The sequence below is a fragment of the Melospiza melodia genome, chromosome 12 (assembly GCF_035770615.1).
Source record: "Melospiza melodia melodia isolate bMelMel2 chromosome 12, bMelMel2.pri, whole genome shotgun sequence".
In the NCBI taxonomy this organism is placed as follows: Eukaryota; Metazoa; Chordata; class Aves; order Passeriformes; family Passerellidae; genus Melospiza; species Melospiza melodia.
Window position 1 is genome coordinate 18,429,362 of NC_086205.1, and position 19,451 is coordinate 18,448,812.

Consider the following 19,451-nt stretch of genomic DNA (forward strand, 5'->3'; position numbering starts at 1 on the left):
CCCAGCACTGCCAGTCCCTGTGATGGGTAAATGCTTCTGCGATCAGGGGGACATCTTTATTTAAATGGCATCTGTATGGCAGGTGCCATCAGCCTCGTCACCCCATCCATTTGTGTCAAAACCTTACACAACCAGCGCAAATGAGCCCTGTCACTCACCCAGCCTGCTCACACAAAAGGATCCTGTGCCAAGCACGCTGACCCTCTATTAAAATCACCATCACCCAGCTTTTTATAGAAAACAGCTGATCTCCTAAGGCCTCTCTGCCACCATAACATGAATTGCAGAACTTTCGGGGCCAGCCACACGGCTTGGGATCCACCCGCCCAGGTAGGCAGCGGCTTCAGAACACAAAAGGCTCACAGAAAATACGCCCAATGCAAATCAATTTATTTCTGGAAGAACAGAACTTTTTCCCCCTCCATGTTTTAGCTTACTCCACCTTCCAAAATAGCCTGAACTTAGTCAAGAAAGGCATGTTCATTTTGGAATGAAGCTGCATGCACACAAAGTGCTCACAGAAGAGCTGTGGCAGAACAACTTGTTCCTCAATAGCTATTCTGAACCATGTCTCAGTAACAGATCCAGAGTATATCTCTGTAAACGAGACATGTTGATCTGACAACCTGGTTGAAGTGGTGGGTAGAAACTTAAAACTTTTACAAAAGCATGAGCTCTCACTGACAACTCCCTTGAAGTAAGGGCGCATCGATCCAAGGGGAAAAAAAAAACAGGCACCATTCACTTCTTTTCTAGAGACCTGCTTTGCATCTTCAAGTGTTCAAAAGTTATCAGTCCAGCCCCAGTGTTGGTGAGACTAGCTTAAAAACCAATACATTCAAAATTACTGGGCTGAAAGTTTACCTCCTGTTTGGGAAAAGAAATTCCTTTTTCCTTACATGACCACAAGGCCCAAAACCTTAAGTTTATTTCAAATGGAAGACAAGATATTAAAGGAATTACAGATTTAAGGAAGCAGGGGCTGGCAAGGACTTGATTTATAGCACAGCTTACAACAAGACCACAATCAATAGAAATCACTGAACATATTGAACATTAAAGCTAAGACACTGAATAACTCAAAACTCCATTTTGCTTATTATCACTTGTGATTGCAAGGTCTCAGATCAAAAAGTGGTTCAGAAGAATGACCTTTATCCTCACTGCTTTTACACAGCTTGAACACTGCTTTTCTGAATGAGAACTTTTTCTGAAATAGTGTGTTAGTATATTTCTTTTCTGATTTTGTTTCCCCCATTCAAAATTTCAGTCAGCACTGCAAGTACTAGTTAATGCAATGCCTTTCCACATGCTCTGTTTCACTATCAGGCTCTCTGCATTCAGGACTCCAGCATAGTGAGAAAATCTTTGGGAAGCATCATTTAAACAAAATAAACCGCAGAATTTTCTGCCCTAAAAGGTTTCACAGGCTTAGGGTTTTATACAACAGCTTGTTTTCACAAACTGTATATTCAGGATCCGGTTGAAATCAGTGTCTTGTTTCAGCCACCCTGCCTAAAACATGCACTTCCTTTACAGCAACGTCAATTTGTTCACCATGGTCAGCTCATACCACATCCCTACTAAATGCATATGCATATATATATATATATATATATATATATATATATATATACACACACATACACAGGCATGTGCTGTCTCATCTAAGCTGGCCATGACCAACACAAGGCTCATTCAGCCAGGAGGAGGGTTCCTAAAGCCTTATCTGCACCCGGAGTGGTTTAGTGTTACCGGGCTGAAAGGAAACACAGAGACATCCTGTTTATAGGCTGTAGAGCCCGATGGATAAACAAGTGCACCTCAGTGAGAGGCACCGTGGGGCAGGGGGAGGGGAGCAGCAGGGCACAGAGCGAGGCTCAGGGGCTGTGAGGACACCGAAACGCCAGCTGGGCTGGCAGCACGGGGCCGAGGGAGGCCGCAGAATGTACAGAATGTGCCGCCCCGCCGCGGCTGCCGACCCCCTGCCCCAGCCTGCTCGTCTTTCAGCCGGCCCCGGCCACTTCCTGGCACCCCGAGAGGCGACACCGGAGATGTTCCCGCACAGCCTCCTCCTCTCTGCTCTCCCAACGCGCGCCCACGCCGCCGAGCCTTTCTGTGAGCTCTGTGCTTCATCTGCCAGCTGGGCACGCTCGGGGCTCCTGCAGTGCCACAGTGGGGAGGGTGGTGAGCAGGGTCAGCCCAGCTTCTCTGCTGGCCAGCTGGGGAAGCCAACAGCCCTCCCTTGGCATCTGCTGCTGGCCACCAGCAGAGGTGGACCCTGGGCTGGATGAACAGGGTCTGAACCAACCCAAGATCACTGCCGTAAGCCCCATCCCCAGCTGCAGCAGGGAGTAGGACAGTCCCAAGACATGTTCCTCCCATTCCTCCTCAGTCAGAAAGTTCATCACCAGGTTAGAAGGATGTACCAGACTTATTTTAATTATCACTTGTGTTCATTGGCCCAGCATGAGGGAGTGGGTCAGGGACAGACGCAATAAACAGGAGATCTATAGAAAAACCCTCAAACAGCCCTCTGCTTCTGACATTGTTTTGTCCGTCCTTAAAGTAACGGAAAAACGTGAAGATCTGCCTTGGTCCAGACCCAAGAGCCCCTTGTGCCTCTAGCAGGTGTAAACCCACAATACTCCTCTCCTGGACTGCCCTTGACCAGGAGGCAGAAGCCCTCTGGCTGTCCAACACCCACCAAGGCACCAACGCTGGGACCATGGTAACTCACTGGGCCAGTTCCATGGAGCTCCAGGCTGCCTCCAGCCTCTGCAGCAAACCTCCAAACAACACCTCGACTCCACAGACATCTGGCCATTGTTGACAACACCCTAACAAGGGGCAAACTGGAAACTGGGGAGGCAACATGGAAACACCTTATGGGCTCAGACAAATAAGGAGCCCAACAGGGAAGTTTCCTACCTGGCCAATCTTCACATGAGGCATCTAATCCCACTTTCCACACCTTTCCTGCTCCACTGATCATTTTTCCCCCCTCATTAGAGAACACAGGGAATGAACCCACATCCATCCTCACCCAGCACAGAAGGGAAAGTTTTGGCTCCCCTGCTTCCAGTTACAGACAAGCATCTCATGCCAACTCACAGAGGAGGATCTGAACAGAGCACTGACACCTCACAGGGCGACCCAAAACAAGAGACCAAGGTCAAGGCTCACATGTGACCTCTGTTTCCTTTTTCGTTTTTACTGCCTCATTTTTCTCTGCAGGTCCAGAAACTCTCTACAATGGAGGGCCAAACCTCAACATGTTCCCCAGCCCTTCTAGTCTGAAAGACTCCATCCAAACCCTCTCTAAGTATGAGCAAGGGAGAATTATTATGTGTGTACAAGCAGAGCTTGCTGGTGAGTGATGCAGCATTCACACTCTGAGCACTTCCATCACAACATGGCTGGCACAGCCAGTGCTTCACAACCATAAAAACACCACAATTCTGTGAGGACACACAAGAGCAGGACTTGCTCACACTCTGACACGCACTGAGGATGAAGCAGTGCTGCCAGGCCCTTGGCTGATGAATTGAGGCCTGAGGAACCTGGGAGCTGCTCCCAAAAGAAAGTCCTGAGCACGTAATTTCTACTTGTTTCCCATCCTACTCTTTGTCTCCTGCAACAGAGACACTTCTGACTCATAGCAGGCTTCCGCAGGCCTGACACAACAGGCCGACAGACTCTCCTTGAAATCAAACAATAGCAAGCACAGGGTGACTGTGCCTTGGCCAAGAAGGACCCAGACTCAAGACAGTCCTCAAAGGTACAACTCCAAAGTAAATAAATGTTGATGAACTCCTTTTCTCATCAGCTCTGTGTAGTTCTGATGCCTTTATTTTGCCTTCCTTCCAGCTGGAAAGTTCATTGAGAATGAAAGCTAGTGACTCGCAGTGAGCAGTGACAGATGCTGCCTGCCTGCATGTGTGAAAAAACTCTGACAGGCAGAAATAACACACCTCACATGTCTTGTGGTGGCAGTGAAGCAATAAATATTCTAATAGACTACTAAGGCTCATAGTAATAATGCTGAGCTCCCTTTACAGAAGCCACTCCCCATGCCAGATGACATCTGCCATGGTATAGATGTTCCTGGAATAGGGAGATATTTTTAAATCCCTCAATGTGGCACAAAACTGTGAGTGTATCAGCCAAAATACCAGCCATCACAGCATTTATATATAGCCTTGCACATACCATCTATAGATGGGAACACAGATACATGGTATCTAGCAGCATTACAAACAGACACTCTTCTGCTGGTCTCAGGGACTTGAGAAGAAACTTCCCAGCCAGCAGCTCTGCCGGTGTCGTCCCACCCTGTGCAGCTCCCCACCAGCTTCTGTTCCTCAAGTGTGTTAAAGTGCTCATCATCAAAAGCCTGTCCCTGCTCTTCCCACGTGTCCCCTCCTCTACAGGGCAGGTGACAGGGTCCCCCCAGAGCACCCGTGTGTACACACACCCTCCAAACCAGAACACACGAGCCCCAAAACTTCCTCTGTGTGTGACAGGTGCTGAGAAGGGCGTAGAAGAATCTCCAAGGCAGTCCAGTTCACTCAGGGACACCTCTGACACGTACAAACTCTAGGCATGGCTCCTATCAGAGGCAGGAACACAGAGGTGCTAGAGGGAAAAGAATTTGCAAGCTCCAAACTAGCAATAGCTCCCCATGGAGCACCTGTAATTGCTTCCCAGGAACTCTGCTGGCACCCTAGCTACTGTAGGAGAAAAAAAAAATAATAATTGTTTTTAAAAGTGGCTTCAGGTCCTACAATACATTCTCTCACGAGTATGAAATGTGCATCAGCACTTCAAAAAGAGCACCGCAGCAGCCGTCAGACCCAGGGTGATGTTTAAGCTCTTGATACAGTTATCTGCCTAATAATAACCCAAAGAGCACTCCTTGCATGGCTGCCTGCCAGACCACATGCAGACTCTCTGCCCTTTCTGCCTTTTTTTTTTTTTAAGTTTTTTAACTTTGTCAGACATGGAAACGTTGACTCTAAGAAATTCAGCCTCTTCTGTGAAACAGATTAGCTGAGACTTCCTTCACTGTTGTGGAAAGCATGACTTGGGTGCTGGGGAGGGAGGCAAAGGGGAAAACTCATGTATTTTGCCTTCACGTGTGCTTTATTTTCTCCTCTGGCAGGAAACAGTGAGAAAGACTCTGACCCAGCTGCCTCAGCTACGTTGGAAGTGATTGTATCAGCTCCACCTGCTTAATGTGGGTATTATTCAGGACTGCAAGGACAATGATTTGAGGCAAATCAGCAGTGACTAGTGTGTTCTCCAGGGACAAATGCTACACTGGTGCATGACACAAGTGATCCACAACAGTGGGACAACAGCGACAAGGTTGGGAGGAGGAGGTAAAGTGGGAGAGAGAGATAAACATCTCCACCTGTTTTTCTAGGGAAAAAGATATAACAAGGGGAGCACAACTTGTTCAAACATTTCAGAGTCTGCACAACATTTTTTCCAGCACTCAGAAGCAACAAATGAACTGCATCAAGAGATCCAGCAGCTATAGCTCAGAGAGGAACATCATGTCCATGTAATGCTTTCAAAGCTTTATAAAATGCAAGGAGGTCAACATGGTTTCTTTATACTCAGAGAATAACAGCCTTGACAAAACAGGCTGAGGTGCCACACTTTGCCATTCACACCTGCGGTGGATCTGGCCCTGTGCATCACTGAGCTTAGGTGTGGTGCAGCCCCACTGAAGCAGGTCCTGCAGACCACTCCTCAAAGTAACGAGGGAGCCTCTAACAAGCACATGGACAACAGCACAGGCTGAACAACTGCTGCTGAAGCACAAGAGAGGCACTTCAATGGTGTTTTTAAAAGGAAAAGATGAAAAGAAAAAGGGAAAAAGCATACCTTTGCAAGTTCCAGCACAAGAAGAAAGCCCCAGGTCACTGCTGTAGCTAATGAGAAGGGCGACAGTGGTGCTCAGCAAGACTGTTCAAAACATCCTCATGACTTTTTTTTTTAAATCAAGCAAAATACACACAAACAGCATAATGTCTGCAGCAGGCTGCTGCTTTGACATCCATACAGCCAGCAAGACCCTGTGAAGTTTTAATAAGCAGGTCAAGCCTACAAAGACTTTGCTACCACCCTCTCCTGCCTCCACAACGTACCCCATTCCCCAGTGGTTTTACTCTGAGAACTTCACAAGCTTTCACCAGAATTGCTGCTCAGAGAGCAGCCTGCTCACAGACAAAGCACACACAGCTCCAACAGGAGAGAAGAAGCCCTTTAGCTTATTCTGCATCGTATTCCTCCAGGATTCGAATAAATAACATCTCACAAAAACAAACTGCATCAGGCATGGGACCCTCGTGACCCAAATGGGTGAGTTTTCATAAGAATTTTACCACTTTTACCTCCACACAGAGAAGTGGAAGCAAGCCAGGAAAGAAGGAGGCATCGCCCTTTGCAAACACCCAACGAGCCCAACTGAAAACACGAAGCCCAGCACCTTTGGAGACATCCCCTGCACACCCTGGCAGGGCAGGTGGCTGGAGATGAAAAAGACCCACCAGGAAAGCTCTTCCGTAGGAGCTGATATTTCAGCTACTAAAGAAGTTTCTCTTTAAACAGACATTAATTGCATATGCTCAGGAATTTCTCAGCTTTACCACTTAAAAACCACCCAAAGCCACTTTGAGGCTCTTCCTTTTTTTTCTCTCCCGCCTTTATTTGCTCTGTAAACACATTTGTGTGCACCCTGGATCCTGTAACTTTCCGCTGCAGTGACAGCACCTCCAAAACAGAGCAGCAGCAACCCATACATCTCACCAGGGAGTGCAGAATGTCCTGGGTGCTGCCCCTGCCATCACAGCACACCATGATGCACCATAGAGCCCAGCTCCTGACAGGACCTTCTCCCAGCCCAGGATGAAGGTGTCGTTGGTGCCATTTGTACCAACAGATAACACTATCAGGAGCAATGCTCACCATCTCAGCCTGCTCCCTCGCAGGCTGAAACTCTCCCAACGAAACCCTACCTTGTGAGCACGGGGTTTGTTTATTAAAGTGCTGTTGCAAGTTTACCCACAGATCAAGGCCTTGATTGTGGCAGGTGGAAGATGTGAAATAACTGCAAACACTCTGCAGCCTTTTGAAGAGGCCGCTGAGGTCAGCCCAGTGATAATCCCCATCCCATGCCAGGCAAGAGTGGCAGAGAGCCTCCTGGGCACAAATAGGATCATGGGCAACTGCTACAGCAGAGCTGCCCATAAAGCTGTTCATGAAGAGCCAGGAAGGAGGACAGGACAAATGGAATCACAAAACTTGGATCAATTCTTTGTCTTACCATATGCATACCTACACATAAACGTTTATATACACCTGGCAACATCTGTGCAGCTTTGGGCAAGCTTTGACCCTTGCTGGTCAGTAGAGAGACTGTAAAATCACACCTGGAGGCAAGAGAACACCCAGCAGCTCCATCTCCTCCCCATCACTGCACACAGCAGGAAACCAGCAAGGACACACCAGTGAAGCGCCTCTGGAGCCCAAGGGAGCAATCCGTGGCACCAGCCCAGAGGAGCTCCTGGCAGATAGCCCACGATACTTTCTATTATGTCCTTTAATATTGCCTTACATCTCGCACATCTGTTGGCCTCCCTCCCCAAGGGGAAGGCTGGGAGTGCCTCCTCTTGTCAAACAGGTCTGCTCCATGCCTCGAGCAGCACAAAATCTCCTGAGAGCAGCCAGGGAATCTCTCTCCCCTCTGAAATCAGGTCACCTCCACCACACTCAACCTCAGCCCACCCAGAGAGTAAAGTCTGAACCCAAACCCAGACACCTTTGGCTGGGCTGGCCATGCCATCACCAACAGGCCAAGCAAAGCAGCCTCCGCAGCACCTCACAGACGGGGGGTAGGAGAGGGAAGTAATTTTTGACAATGAAAATGTAATGGAACATTTTGTATCGATCCACTGTGGGATGAGTCATGGTTAGAGTGACTCGCCTCCTCTTCCCCTCACTTCCCCACTCCCAAATTATGGACTGCAAGAAATGAGCAGAGATAATGGGCAATTTCAGATGTTCTGAACTCAGGTTTCTCTCCTGCTGGAACAGCATGCCATGACAGCGGATGGACTGAGCTCCAGAGAGGTCCTACATGTTCCCACGCCTTATACTGGCTACAAAAGAATTGTGTCTAACTAATGGGCAATTAGGAAAGAACTAGAAGGATGGGAGACTACTTTGTGGAAGAAATGACGAGTCAGAAGGAAGATCTGAACAGGATCAACGGTAAAAGGAGACACAGAAACAACAGATGGGGATCAGACACAAGCCCCAGAAAAAGATAAGCAAGCTGGAGGTAGATTTCTACATATGCACACACGCACACCCCAATCTCTGATTTGCTGTCTGAGTCTCCAGGGGACTAACTAACTTTGAGGTATAAAGCAGAAGATGACAAGCTGCTTATGCACTTGCCTATTAATATTTGGCAGTGGGACACAGACAGGATGTGACCACCCAGCACCCCACCACATGGGGCATTCAAGCCTGACCAAGAAATCTTCCAGCACTGGGCTCCAGCCAGGACCAGCACACTCCATTCAGAGAAGAAACTGGTACTTCAAACCCTGGCAGATGACTAATTGCAGTAGCTGAGTTATGGCACAGCTTTTAACACACAACGAAGAGACATTAAGGTCATCTTGACTCTCATCTACACCATCCCCTCCCACAGCAGACTTGCTGCTCTTTTTTTACTCCTACTCCTTTTCTCACTTTCTTCCCTCCCCTTCAACATTCTTTCCTTTCAGGTCTTCTCACCTCCCTCCATACCCATTTACCTTCCTCTCTCAATCCACTCCTCCAGCACTTGAAAAATCCTTCACCCACAACTCCCACAGCAAAAGCCCTTCTCTTCCAGGAATCTGCTTTATCTGGTGTTTGATCTCCAGCAATTACCTGTGCTAACCCTTCCACAGACCTCAAAGTGCACATTTGTCTGCCTTGCTTTGCAGAATCTTTAGGACAAGGACTGTCATCTTCCCCACCTGTAAAGCACAGGATACATTTACTGGGCTAGTAAGTGATAAATAAGCCACCTCAGCATTTCAGGGTAGCTCAGTGTGGGTTCCCTTGGTGTTTGCCTTCCCTCCACTGAAACTAACCTACCTGTAAGACTTTTTCTTCCTTATCTCTGTTACAAGGTTATCACTTAAATTTATCTGCATTTTTCAAAAAAAGTTGAGACAAGGAGGTGGGGAAACAAAGGGCCTTTACCAGCCCAGTTCAACCTCAGCTCAAACCCTGAGATGTAGGGGAGCTTGTGGGAGCACCACGGGGAGAGACCACAGCCAGAAGCAACTCACTGGGATTATTTCAATTATTTCAAACCTCACGTCTTACTTCTATTCAGTCTTCAGTAGTTTTTGGACAAGCAGACACACATGGCTATTTGCTCAGGGAGCAATTATCAAATCTACATCCAATTCCACCAGCTGAGTGTGCGTCTGCCTTTGGAAGGGAGCTGGAAAAGAGACGAGTAGACCATTGAAATGGAAAACCAGGGTAAGGAAATAGAATCTACAAAGAAAAGATTACCCACAACACAGAGGGTATCCAAAGGTAGCCTGGGCTTCAGTGAATAAAAACATCAAAACAGGGAAAACAAAACCCTCCCCCCATGTCAGAGCCCATGCATGGAGCTGGGCTGGCCGGCTGGCAGCCACAGCCATGCAGGATGAGGGATTTGCATAACAGGTGGAGCACTTCCCAAGAATCAAGGTGATTCCTCAGGGGTCACTTCTCAGGAATCAAGGTGCTCATTCAATTAAAATAGGAGGGGAAAAGTACTTCCTAGACAGCTCACTGAGCTGAGATAAAGAACCAGCTGTTAGCACCATGAGAACCTAGGTTGTCTGCGGTTTCTGGCTCCCTGCACTCCTCCACCCCACGGATCTCACCCCATCTCCCTGCACACACCAGCCCCTCACCTACACAAGGACACTGCCCCAGCCCCTGCAGCACACCCACCCCCAGTGCCCTCCCAGCTTCAGAAACACTTCACTGGCACCATGCTCAAAAGCCACATCCTTCTCTGTCCCTGCAGTCTAGCAGCCTCTACAAGGCTATCTCATGCAGCTTTCTGACCCTCACACATCTTGGGGGAGGATTAGCTGGTAACTAACAAAGCACTGCAGGAACCACGTGTGTCAGGAAGCCCACGTGATAGCACCAGTGTGCCATGAGAAACCTCATCCAGATCTGCATGAAAAATTACAATTTTTGTTACTGGTTCCATCTGAACTCACTGGCTACCCTCAAGACTACACAGCACAGGAATGCCCCCAAGTAAATAACAGCAAGGCCATTCAAATCCCCTGTGATTAGACATGGTCACCAAATCAGCAACAAGCAAGACACAATGAAAATTAAGAACAGAAATCAAACAATCACCTAAAAAATAACAGGAGACCATGTAAAACCACCAAGCCAACAAGTACCCCTTCCTTCACACAGAATGCTCATAGCAGCATTTCACCCAATAGGGATGGAAGAGCTGGTGCTTAATGCTGACCCTGGAAACTTGCCCAGAAGTTTTTACACCACTCAGCACCCTGTGCATGAAAGGGCAGCAGTGGTGACACTCCTGGTGAACTCCTGCTGGCCAAGCTGTCTGGCAGGTATAGCTTAAAAAGCTGGGTTTGGAAAATATTGCCTTTTTATAGCTTATCTCAGTGCAGACAGCTGCCTCACACCTCTAGAAATAGCAGGATTTAACAGCCATGTTTGCAGGGACAGATTTTAAAGGTTCCATCTTCTAAGAAACAACCTACACATTCAGAAACAGGAGGCCAGATTTGTTTTGGTACTGGAACCCCCTTCCATATGCTAAGCATACCCACGGATTTGCAAAAACCCTGCTCTGAAAATGGGATGTTCATTCAGCAACAGGCACACAGTAACTGGCGTTTGCCTTCCTATAGAGTCTGCTCCCAGCACAACCAGCAGAGAAGTAGCAAAATGATTAGGCTGATATTGCCTTTTGCTGAAAACTGCTGGCATTTTACAAGTAAAATAGTGGTGGAGGAGAGCATTAAACACTGGAAAAACAAGACAAATAGCTTAAATACAAATACCCCACAGGCAAAGCCAATCAGCACCTCTCTGTTGTTCCTCTTAGGATGGAGCAAGTCAGGATCAGATCCCAAAGTTGTTTTGATTTGTCCGAGGTGATAAGGAGTGAACCAAGAGATTCACTCCTGGGTCAGTCCCACAGCTGCAAACCCCAACCCCAGGAGTCTGGAGGAACTTCTTCAGCCTCCTCAACTCTATCATGCTGCAACAGGATAATAATATTTTCCTACCTTTTAGAAATAAGAAGCATCAAATTCCCATGTATTTAACACTGGAAGTGTGGATGCTAAGGGTGTAAACGACTCCAAATCTAACAGAGCCCTGCGGAATTTCCATGGCACCACTTTTTACTAGCAATAGTTGGGCCAGTTGACTACAGCATCTTCCTCATCGAGAAATTTTTAATTTTTTTTTTTTAACTGAAGGAAAGGGTAGTGAAGACAACAACCTGCTGTGAAATGACCAAAATTCCTATGCAAACAACTCATTAGCAGTGTTCAAATGCAATTTAAATTACTAGTTGTTAAAGTGCTCCTCAATTTCATGGTAAGTTTCCAAGCAAAATTACATGCTATGTACTATTTAATTGATTGTTTTCTACTTCTTAACATCCATTTATTCCCTCCTCCTGTCCTTTTCTTAATTTCAAGGGATGATAATGACTTTTCAGGGAAGAAAGGGGAACGGTAAATGGAGTTGAAGAGGGATTTACCTGAAGAACAAGGATGTAGGAGGGAAGGGGCTGCCAAAACCAGGCAGCTTCACCAGAACTCATCCCTCTGATATTTTTGCAGTAGGGGTGTGAGACAACACAGCACAAGGATTCTTTTCCTCTCCACCACAGGCAGCCAGGCTTCTGAAACCTGATATTTCTTTAAAACATTGTCCTCCCTCACCAGGACAAGCAGTAAGCACAGTTAACTACTCCAGGACATCAGTAAAGCAACAAGAGCAACTCCTTTACCTCCTTCTGGGCACGTTAGTCCTTGAACCCACACACCCACTGGAGGCAAACAAGTTGTTCCCACTTGGAGATCTCATCCCAAATGCAAATACCTAACTCACAGGAGCAAAGTGCCCCCCAAAGCTGACTGCAGAATTAAGCTGTGACTGAGACTTCCTGCTGTGTGACCAGCTGGTGCAGGAGAATGTGTATGATAAAGCTAATAGCAACAGACATTTCTTAAAAGCCTGCACTCCACTCAGATCCCAGGAAAGAGCAGCCATACAATTAGGTGAGGTGCCATCTGGAAATTTCTAATGTTAATGATACGTGTTGAGATCATGCCACACACCAGCGACACAGAGCAGCTTTATGAAATGCTCAATGCCTCCTGGTTTACCTTTAAGCAACTGATGCAGAAAATATTTCGTGCTCAGAAAAGTATGACTTTATTAGAGTAAGAGAGATGGGTTTAACAGCATCACTGTGCCCGAGGCCGCAAAGCACCCACCTGTCTGCAGGAGCTGAGCACAAACCATCACATGAAATACAGAGATTTGCACTTTTCCCTAATCTGCTACACAGTGCCCTAATTTCTGTGCCTGCACACAACAATAACACCACTTTCCTCAGCATTCATGCACAATTTAGTACTTAAAGGATCTGAAACCTTTGCCTAAAGAAACACAAAGTATAAGATGGACAGAGGTTGGTAACCTTCACCCCTTCCATGCCCCCATGTGCCAGTCCCATGCTATCTGGGGCAGCATCTCTTACCTGCCATGGGCACACACACCCAGCCCTCAGTGCATACTGAGCTCCCTCTGAGCACTCCAGTCACAGTGCTGGTGTAACCCCTTTGCCAGCTCTGGATTGACCAGGGCAACAGCCAGGATGAAGGATGGGCTGTGAACCCAAACCTCCCTACAAGGGAGCTAAAGTAAGTCCTTTGTGTTTAACACATCATTAAAAGAGATTGAGAGAAGCTTAAGAAAGACAGGCTTGGAGCTCTCTGAACACTCTTGAGGGCCAGTGTCATGGAAGGCTTCTCAGGCTGGAGTGTTTACTAGATGCCAGGCTAGAGGAGGGGAAAAAAAAATCTTTAGACAGCTGTATTAATTTACAGGTCAGCCCTTAATGGCTCTGTTCCTGGAGCAGGAGAAAATCCTTTGTGGATCCTGGATAGCGTCAGTGGTCACTGAATCTGCACAGGTCCTGGAGAAACACCAGATGGAGAGCCCTGGCAGCCTGCAGTCCCAGCTGTGGGCATGGCCTCGTCCTCCAGAGCTGCCCCAGCACCCTCCAGGAAAGGGGGCACAGGCAGCACGTGGGGAGCTCATCCTGCACAGTCTGTCCAGCTCTCAAGTCACGTCCTCGCAGGGCTGAGGCGTTGCACAGAGAAGGATCAGCATGTGAACATTTCCCCGACGTGCCAGACTAACCCTGGCACCCAGGCACTGCCAATCCTTGTCTTCCAACAAACAGCACGTCCTGGTGGGCAGGAAAGGGAAGAAACTGCGAGGGGAACAGAAGATCATCATTTCCAGTCCCACCGTGCTGTTCCCAAAACTCCAAGCTCAGCTACAGGCAGCTGGTGAAGCCTGGATGTGCCTCCAGAAGCACAGGCCATCACACAGGGGCACGTGGGCACAGCAGAGCAAAGCACAGCACGCAAGGAGCAACACAGACCACGGCCCCACTGCCACAATCCCACAGCTTGGCACCACCATGCACGACAGAGGATGAGTGTCTGCTGGGGGAGTCCTTGGGCCAAGGCTTCAGGTGCTGTGACAGCTCCATACACGTCCCCAGGGCCCCATTTCCTGAGCCATCACCTCCCTGCTTGTGCAGGCTGGGCACTCTTCAGGACAGCAGTTCTTCCCTTTGCACCAAGCTCACCCAGCCAGGCCCTGACCCCAAAAGCTGCAGTAATCCAATCAGCCTTTTGAAACCACAAAGATTAAAATACAGCTGAACTCTACAAACCCCCAGCACGGCTCAGCCACAGAAAAGGCTCCAGCAGTCCTTCATCACTTTCTGTGCCCGAGTGTTTTCTATCACACATCCACCCTCGTGCTAACTATCTTTCCCTGTTCAAGACAATCCAGACAGCTTTGTACCTCAAGGACTTGCTGCAAATCCACAGCTCTGGAAAAACCAAGGGTATTAAAGCCCTGTTTAAAAGGGCATATTAAAATCAACAAGAGGTTTACCTATCCAACAAAGGTCTTAAATTTAAGAGGGAGAGTATGAAGCAACAGGTCTGAAGAAGCCTAAAAATGCCAGCTAGCTGAGAAGATACAAGGATTACTAACCAGCATTGGGAACTATAAAAGGGTTTTCACCAATGCCCCTTCCAAAGCAAAAGGATGAAATGCAGTGCCTCCCATTTGAGGCGCAGGGCTGGCTGCTCCATGACCCCCAGAGCAGTGTTAAAAGCACTCTGTACATGTTACATGCTCCAAATGACAAGAGGAATGCAGGATGGTGGATCTCTGCTCCAGATTCCCCAGCATGGTTTTAGCTGCCATGAATAAAACAGGAAGCAGAGCATCTTCCAGGTTCCCCCCACACCCCTGACTGTCTGGATGAACTGCAGCTTCCTTTCAGGAAATAGAAAGGAAAGAGCAGGAGTGGGGGGGGGGGGGGGGGGGGAGGGAAAAAAAAAAAAACAAAGAAGCAGCCAGCTACAATACAATAATATCAGACAGATTAAAAACTTAACACTAAGGAAAAATACAGAACAACAGAAAAAAACCAGACACTCAAAGTTTATCCAGTTACAGTAGCTAAACTTCAACTAAGAGAACAGAGTTAAATATTAACAATTGAGAGAAATATATCCATGTGTTATACAGCCTTTTATCACACACTCTTGCTTAAGAAACAGAAATCATACATAAGCTGTGTTTTCCTTGCTGACCACATGAATATATCCTCCTTTACTCCACAGTGCTCTGCTGCCTTGCTGCACTACCAAGTGAAACTAAAAGGAAAAGCGTGACTGAATGGGAGCTGGCTTAAATTATCTTTATACCTATTCCTGAAGAAACATTCTGCCTTTGAGACCAATCCACTAAGCCAACTCTCCCTGCTACAGAAGGTTTCATTGGGTCCCTTGCTGTTGATCCACATGCCTGCTTCCACCAGCAATGCACACACGTTGATGCAATACATCTGACTAAACAAAACAACAAAAAAAATCCCAAGTTGCTTGCTATAACAGCAATGATGCACTTACCAGCATTCAGGCAAGTTCCTTTGCTAACATGCTTCCCTCTCGAGCACATCAAATTTGGAACAAGGTCTAGGAGCAAGAGAGAACTGAAAACTGACCACAACAAGCTTCCAAAACAAGAAAGGGGGGGATGAAAAAAAAACCTTACTACAGGAATTCAAATCCTGCTTCCACCAGACCCTGAGTCACCTCCCCTCCCTTGCAATAGATCAGAGCAATGGGTAAACATTTCCAAATATGGAGATCAAAACTCCAAAGGATGTCAAAAAAAAAAAAAAATCACCCTTCTCTCCCTGGCTTTGGCACAGGGATGACTTGCCCCTCTGAAGCATGAGCTGAGCACATTGTCTTTGCTGACCTACACAGAGCCTGGACATGGGGCCACACAATCACCTTCAGTTGTGCTTCAGAGGCTCCTGGCACGATGGGTGACACTGCATCTCTGTCCCCTCCCAGGGATGCCCAGGAAGATTCAATGGGAGCAACCCCAGTTGTTGCTACTCAACCCCTGCAACAAACTTCTTTCCTACCTCAACTCACCAGCAGAAAACCTCCTAGAACTACTTTTTAGTGTTCTCTGAAGGCAAATAGGCAGATTCAGGCTGTGGTTATAGCAACATCAGCTTGGCCCAGAAAAGGCAGGCTCAGCCATCAGTCACACCACATCCCACACTGGCTGCTCACCTGGCACAGGCAAATCTCCCCTGAGCTGGCTCATCAAGCTAGTGCTTTATGAAGAGCATGTATTTGAACTTGCATTATGGAATAAAAACATAAAATCAAAAGACAGCACTGCAGAAAGGCACAAACTGAAGGACAAGATCCCTGCAGGTACCAGGAGCCCCAGGATGGCAGCACCCATCAACCCCTGCTGGGACACACAGCTCTGTATCCCATGTCAGGTGGGAACTGGGGAACACCCAGCCTTCCCACCCCTGGAAAAGGGACTTGAGTGTCAATGCTCAAACACACAAACCAAGATTAAGAGGCGTTTTTCTTAGAGGGTATAACTACTCCTGCAGAGCCTGCATGCACACCAGAGCAACATCCCCATGCCAGCACTGCCCCAAGCATCAGTCCTCAGCAGCAAAGGCTGACCTGCAGGCAGCAGGAGCTGACTCTGCCTGCCAGCACGGGCCAGCAGCCTCCTCGTAGCTGCAGCCACGGCTCCTGGGGCAGGCAGCCTCTCAGGAATGTGCACAGCAGGACATTTTCAAGGCAAACAGGCTGCCGAGGCCAGGCGATCCAACCAGACCAGAGTGATTCCCCAGCACCACCCACAAGATGCTATTGAATTTATAGGGAAGGAATTCCAGAGCTGACTCTGCCCATGTATGGCCAAAACAAACTGTAAAAAAGCAACATTACAGTACATCTGGCTTTCACTGGTACTGAGGCACAGGCTTTGGGAGGAGCTGAAATCCTGCAGCGACAGAGGCTCTGCAATTACCTCCAGGAACTGAGCAGTGGTCTGGGCCCGTGGCAACAAGAGTTTAGCACCCACAGGTGACAGAAAACATTTAAACCATTGCTTTAAAAGGTAACAAAGTTATCTGCCTTTTAGAATACACCCACATTTAACTCAGTGATCCATCACTACTACTGCAAAAAAACCAACCTTGCCAGGCAGCACCAGCACACGTTCATTACACTGGTGGTCATAAAGGCAGCTCTAAAGAGGCAACAGTCCAAGTGGCACTAAGTCATACACCAGGACAACCCCAATGCATTGCAGGCTGGGACTGGCTCTCCATGGGTAGCTGATTAATTATTTTTCCAAAAGCCCACTAAAACCTCCCACAGGAGCGGTGTGCCCCAGCCAGCAGCAGGGTCACCTGGAGATTTCTCCATGGTCAGAAACAGGAGGATACTCACAAAACCAATGTAAAAAGTGTCAGGTTTGTGCAGGTTTTACCAACTCTGATTCAAGTTTTGCAGCAGAAAAGGGATGGGGAACACCTGGAAGAGCAACAACCCCATCACAGGCACACAACAGCCCTTACAGCTCTGGTGTCCCACCAGAGTTGAACAGATCAGAGTTCTCCCTAAGAGTTAAATGCCACCACCTTGCCTACCCTGCCAGCAGAGAAATATTAGCTGTGTCAGTGTGAGAGGCAGATGGCTTACGTAATGGGAGAGGAATGCAGGCTGCAGTGGCACACACGGTGGGGACAGGGACACCAAACCCAGGGGAGAGAGGGCTGCTCACACTGCCTCTGCCTTGGAAGAGGGGTCAGGCAGGGTACGTTTGATGGCTCTTGGGGTTGAAATCTGGGACTAACACTTTTGTGACCTTAGAGGGACTCCCATTCCAGCAGTGAGGAGAGCTGTTAAGAACGAGTGGGAGCACAGGGTCCTGAGCAGATGAGGACAAGCCATTCCCCAGCTCCTGGCAGGCAGCCCAGCACTGCTCTCCAGTGTGGGCAAGTTATACCCATCAAACCAGGAACGAGCACATGGCTCCTCAGGCTGCACTTGCTGATGGGAGACCCACACTATGGCTACTCCCCCAGCTTGACTTTCCCCAGGACAGCACTAGGATCTCCCCTCCTTTTCATTGTTGAAATGGCTTTAAACCTTCTCCCTTGCTACTGTGCTCACTTTAAACAGAGGTACCTATGCACCTATGTTCAGCAACTCTGCTTCAGAACACCTCCCACCCCAAACAACACAGAGCAGGGAAAGCAGAGGGACAGACACATCCATGTCCAACCACAGCCTAACCAGGAGTTCCCTGCTACATGGCAACACAAATTCTCCTCCTTGCCACAGGAGTAAGCTTGGGAAGTGAAACCTTGGGGGTCTGGGGATAAAACCTGACTTAAGCCTCCTGCACAGCAGTACAGATCATTATAAAGCAGCCACTGGGTCACAGGTGGCTAATTTAAATGAAAGATTACAAATTACATAAGCAGGATGACTGAGAATATTTGATTCATAAAAACATCTTGAAGGGGCAGAGAACAGAGGGACTGCTCCAGAATCACAGGGACACAGGCCATGTAATGCAGACAGCAAGGACCAGGGATGCTCAGACATACAGATGCACAACCATGCACACAAATGCCTGCTCCTCTACCATGCACAAAGGCAGTTTTAGGACTTGCAAGCTGAAGTCCTGTGCAGTCAAAAGCCAGCACAAATGTTTGTGACAGTTCCACACGCAAAGGCAAAAACCGGGTGCAGAGGAATAAATATAGAAAGAAGTCAGGCAGGCAAAGCAGGTGCTGGCTTGTAAAACCTTGGCCAGAAAGGCTCCCCAGGAGGTTGAATCTGGTAGTTTTGCAACTGCTCCACAGAAAGACAGAAGAGACAGAAAGAAAAAAAGAGAACATGAATGCATATGCATTCTTTAATCGCCATATATAGTATATACAGACATTTGGTATATACACCCCCGAGCTCTCATATGCCACTGTATAGTATATACTATATATGCATTGCCATCTTTGTTTCCATGTGCCTACACTTGCACAGCCTGTGTCTGTGTGTGTGTATGCATTTCTGCTGGGTGCATTTGTCATTACCCCCACGTTGCCTCTCTGTGCGTGCTGTGACACCACACATCTCCCCACAGAGCGTGTCTAAAGCCTGAGCACCACAGCCTGGGATGACTCCCAGACACTCACAGCCTCTCACTGCTGAGCCCTTCCCCACCAAAGCCTCTGGGTGCAAGCACCACCAGGGAACCATCAGCTTGTCTTGTATTTTCCAGTGATCCCACTCTCCCTCCAAACTTTGAAAGCCATGAACAAGGTGCCACTGTCAGAAAAGCCTTCTTGTCCCCCGTGCCTGTGAATTTTGCTTACATACCAGTTCTCACGCTGCACAGCCTTACTGGTGGGATGAACTCAGAGCAGGGCGTTTGGAAACACGCAGGGCTCCACCAGACTCACGACTTTGGGTTTCTTTCCCAGCCCTGAAAAGAGAGAGACTTGAGTAATGCACACTGGATGGGCTTCCCAACAGCCTGTCTCCAAAGCCAGCAGTTTAACCCACACAATTCCTGGGAAATACAGCATTTTCTTTCCTAGCTTTCTCAAGAAGAAATGTCCATACTCCTGACTCCTTTCAGCACCCCCAAAAGCAAGACCCGCTACCCTGAACTGGGCCAGTGACCAGCAATGACCAGAAATGTCA

General features: G+C 48.0%; 1 protein-coding gene across 6 annotated transcripts in view; it reads right to left on the minus strand.

Annotated features, from left to right (window-relative positions):
- The window catches only part of LPP (LIM domain containing preferred translocation partner in lipoma), a 331,785-nt gene that overhangs the window by 290,556 nt on the left and 21,778 nt on the right, over positions 1-19,451 (minus strand). For 5 of the 6 annotated variants that reach the window (XM_063167037.1, XM_063167041.1, XM_063167039.1 and 2 more), the window contains exon 2: positions 19,125-19,230. The gene's annotated coding sequence lies outside the window, so the exon portion shown is untranslated. Of the gene's footprint in view, positions 1-15,314; positions 15,419-18,552; positions 18,603-19,124; positions 19,231-19,451 lie in introns of all 6 variants that reach the window. The other variant, XM_063167036.1, reaches the window with a different exon arrangement.